This window comes from Heterodontus francisci, unplaced genomic scaffold (genome assembly GCF_036365525.1).
Source record: "Heterodontus francisci isolate sHetFra1 unplaced genomic scaffold, sHetFra1.hap1 HAP1_SCAFFOLD_52, whole genome shotgun sequence".
NCBI classification, from domain to species: domain Eukaryota; kingdom Metazoa; phylum Chordata; class Chondrichthyes; order Heterodontiformes; family Heterodontidae; genus Heterodontus; species Heterodontus francisci.
In genome coordinates, this window is record NW_027141175.1 from 12,283,060 (window position 1) to 12,287,870 (window position 4,811).

A 4,811-nucleotide genomic window follows, 5' to 3' on the forward strand; every position below is an offset into this window, starting at 1 on the left:
ATGAAACCATGTTGACTATGCCCAATCAGATCATTATTATTGAAGTGTCCATTTATCACATCCTGCAGAATAGATTTTTATATTTTCCCTACTACTGGTGTACGACTAACAGGTCTGTCGTTCCCTGTTTTCTCTCTCCCTCCCTTCGAAAATAGTGGTGTGACATTTGCTACCTTCAAATCTGCGGGAACCCTCAGCCCCATTCGTTTCTCCAATACAGCCTTCATCCTCACACTAATTTCTGTCATCTCCTCTTTCTCCCAAGTCCCTTGGATCTCTAATTTTGGGAGATTCCTTGTATCTTCCTCAGTGAAGAAAGGCACGAAGAAATCAAATAGCTTCTCTGCAATGACTTTGTACCAATTATAGATTTTACTGACACTGCCTATAATGGACCCACATTTGACTGAGCCAAACATTTCCTTTTTATGGACATATTGAAGCTTTTACAGTGCGTTATTTTGTCTGTTTTTTGATTATTACATTCATATTCTGTTCTCTCTCTCTTTATCAGTTTTTGGTCCTGCTTTAATGTATTCTCAAATCTTCCCATTCCACTAGTTTATTACTATTTCTGGCAACTTTATAGGCATTTTAGTTTAATCGTATACAACCCTTAACTTTCTTTGTTAGCCACTGTTGACTGCCTTTACTTTTGGGTTTTTTGTACCGTGAAGGAATGTACAGTTGCTATAAACTATGAAATATTTCTCTGAAGACTATCCATTGCGTCTGCATTGTCAGACCTTTGAATGTATTTTCACAATCCACCGCAGCCAATTTGCCCCTCATACCTCATACCTTTGTTCAAAATTAACACCCTGGCTTCAGGTCGAACTACCTCACTTTCAAACATAACGTAAAATTCTATCATATATGGTCACTCATCCCGAAAGCATCTTTTCCAACAAGATTATTAATTAGCCCTTTCTCGTTATCTAATACTAGATCTAAAATAACCTGTTCTCTCGTCTGTTCCTCAACATATTGCTCTGGAAAACCATTCCTAAGACTCCAACGACTCGTCTTCCGCAGCATTATTGTTCATTAGATTAACCCTGTCTATCTGCAGATTGAAGTCACCCATAATCACTGTATTACCCATGCTACATGTTTCTAATCTCCTGATTAATGCCATACCCCACACTGTCACTACTGCTTGTTGGTCTATAAGCAACTCTTACCAATGTTTCATGCCCCTTGCTGATTCGTAGCTCCACCCAAACACCGAATTTTGTTCTTACGATCTGAGACCATCCCTTTCTAATATACTAATCCTATCCCTTATTATCGACGCCAAACCACCTCATTTTCCTGCTTTCCTTTCCTTTCCAAATGTTGAATCTCTTTGAATCTTCAGTTCCCGGTCTTGGTCACCCTCTCGCCACGTTTCTGAAATGACAATTAGATCATACCCATTTACCTCTATCTGTGCCTTTAAATAACCTACCTTGTTTCGAATGTAGCGTGCATTCAGGTAGAGTGCTCTTAACCTTGTCTTATTAATATTATTCTGCATTCTAAACCTAGTTGAGGCTTGCCTTTATTTTGCCTACCTTCTGATGTTGCTGTCTACTTTTCTACCTCCTGTTTTAAGCTCTACATCATTCCAATTTAAGCTATGCCTCCGGTTCCCATCCCACTGACAAGATTGTTTAAACCCTCCCCAGCAGCGCTGTCCAATCTCCCTGTGAGGATATCAGTTCCAGTCCTGTGAAGCTGTAGCATCGACAATAGGTCACTCAAGGACCTCAGTTGGCCTCTGGGCGTGAAGGCATCAGTTGGCCTATCCAGCTCCCGGGAGAATCAGAACCTGCAATCCTGATGTCAGATTGTTTGGGAAATGATTCTGCCTCGATTATCCAAGCCCGCACAACAAAACCCGACTTCGGGAGGTGAACAGGCTCCAGCACAATGAGCCCGATTCCCACCAAGTTTCCTTCCACCATCTTTTGCTGGTAGATTCTGAGGGTCCCATTTGAAATTGATTGGTTTTGTGTCATTCGCTCACCATTTCCACTGGAATTCCACTCGTTGTCAGTGACTCAGGCCTGGGAATCAAAACCAACCCCGTTTTGTGATCCTGACACCTGTGCAGGAACCCTGCTGTAAATTATAGGTGTATGGACCTCGGGTGTAAACAATGGGATATTACAAACTCAAATAATGTCTCTGGAAGACTGTATGGGTTAAACTGTTCTTCAGTTGCTTAGAATACGGGGGCCATTCGTTGTTCCCTTCCTTCACATTTTCCCCGACAGTTTGCTGACTGTGCTGCTGACTTTTACTTCTTTTGCCTTGAACTGGTAAATTTCATCAACTTTTTCTCTCAATCCCATCCATCCCTGTGCTTCTCATGGCCGTCTCTGATACTTCCCTTTCCTTCCTCGACCATACTGCCTCTATTTCCTGGATTGGCTATCCGCGAATATCTACCATAATCCCACTAATTCCCACAGCTACCTTGATTACCTTTCCTCTAACCCCACTTCCTAGAAAGACTCTGTGCCATTCTCCCAGTTTCTCCATCTCTATCCCATCTGTTCCGATGATGTTACCTTTCACACTAGTGCTTCAGAAATGTCGTCATTATTCGTGAACCAAGGATTACCCTCCACTGTGGTTAACAGGACCTTTCATCATATCTATCCTATTTTCCGTGTTACTCCCTTCACTCACTCCCCTCCCCGTCAAAACCATCATAATGTTCCCCTTGTCCTTACTTTCCACCCCACTCGCCTCCACAATGAACACACCATCCTCCAACATTTCCACCATATCCGATTAAGTCCAGCACTAAACTGTTCCCTGCACCCTGGTCCACTCCTCAATTATACCCAATATCAGATAATTTTCCCTGTCACATTCCCATGCAAGGGCAGGAGAGGTATCCAGGCCCCAAACAATCCTTCCCTTTGAAACAGTTTGCTGTACTATTTACCATTTAGTAATAGTATTCAGTACGCATGGTGAAATCTGCTGGACATTGGGACACGAGCAAATGCAGATTGGGGGATTGCATTGCATGACTCCTCCGTTCAATCTGCAAGCGTTATCCTGACCTTCCAGTCACTTATCACTTTAACTCTACATCCTCCTCCACTCTGACCTCCCTATAGCTGACCCCCTATCCTCTTCCATTGCAGCTCAATTTCGGATTGGTGTTTTATCGCATCTCGGATTCAACACTGAGATTAAAATATTCAGATAATAAACACTTTCTCGGACAGCCTGTGCTGTTACTGGGGGATGGTTACACCAGAGTCAGTCAGAGTGGAGGTGGTGTAGGGATTCTCTATTAATACACAGCTGCTGGGTATACCCACAATTCTGTTTCACTTTTCCAGGCTCGTCTTTGCCAGATTTTCCAGGTTCCACCCTCGTTCTGTAATCTGCTGTAAACATTTAAACCACCCACTTTTTAATCTTTTCCTTTTTCTTTGTCCCATTCGCCATATGTTTTTGTCTTTGTATCAATCCTGCCCTCCAGCTGATCACAGACCTGCCCCATTGTTCTTTCCTCTCCCATACCCGACCTTTCACAGACTCTATCATTGCTTTAAAACTGTTAATCTCTAATATCGCCCAGTACTGGAGAAAATCTATCAGATTGAATCGTTAACTCCCTTGCTATATCCACAGATGTTGTTTGCCCTGCTGAGTGTTTTCTATAATTCTTGCACTGGATGTGTGCGTTGCTGAGGCGGCCAGCGTTGGTTGGCCATCTCTTATTTCCCTCGACAACTGAGTTATTTGCCAGACCAGTTCAGAGGGCAGCTAAGAGTCAACCACATTGTGCTTGGTCTGGAGTTACATGTAGGCCAGACCAAATAAGGATGGCAGATTTCCTTCCCTAAAGGACATTAGTGGAGCAGATAATGTTTGATTATAAAAACGCTAGCATTTATTTACAGATACAGCACCGAAACAGGTCCTTCGGCCCACCGAGTCTGCGCCGACCATGAGTCACAAATTGAAACTAAACCTGCAGTAATCCCATATCCCCTACCTGCACTAGGACAACTTACAATGGCCAATTGACCGATCACCTGCAAGTCTTTGGCTGTGGGAGGAAACCGGAGCACCCAACAAAAACCCACGCAGCTACAGGAAGAACTTGCAAACTGCACACAGGCTGTACTCAGAATTGCACCCGGGTCCCTGGCGATAAAAAGCTGCAGTGCTAACGACTGCACCACTGTGCCACCATTACTGAAGCTGACATTCAATTCCTATCTTTTGTTGATTAGCTGGCTTTATCAATTAAATTGAATTTAAATTCCACCAACTGCATAGTGGGATTTGAATCCGAGTCCCCAGGGCATTAGCCTGCTCCTCTAGATTACTAGCTTAGTGACACTACAACACATTTTCCTCTTCAACATTGTCCTATTTTCAATCAGATTTACAGCAGTGTCAATATTTTCTTTTTAGTTTGGTCTGGATATTAACGAGTGAGTGACATAGGTGGGGATAGGTGTTCCAGAGTTTTAACTGCATACACTAACTTTTTAATCTTTGACAGGGACCCCGCCTGATGTCACCCGAATAGGCTTTGCATCCAATTGCTCAGGATGGAGTGTCGACCAGATCTTAGGACTAGGGCTGTCCAAATACTGATCACGGGGTATGGGAGGAGCTGCCTAACATTGGGCTCTCCAAAGGAAAACTCTAGATCGGGAGAGAGTCTTGAAATGTGCGATCGCTGGGTTGCCAATCCTGAAAGCAGGGGAGGGGACTCCTATACTGAAGTGTGATCTCAGGCCAGGGAAGAATGGGCCCTGGAGAGTATGTTATCCAAGAGACGACGT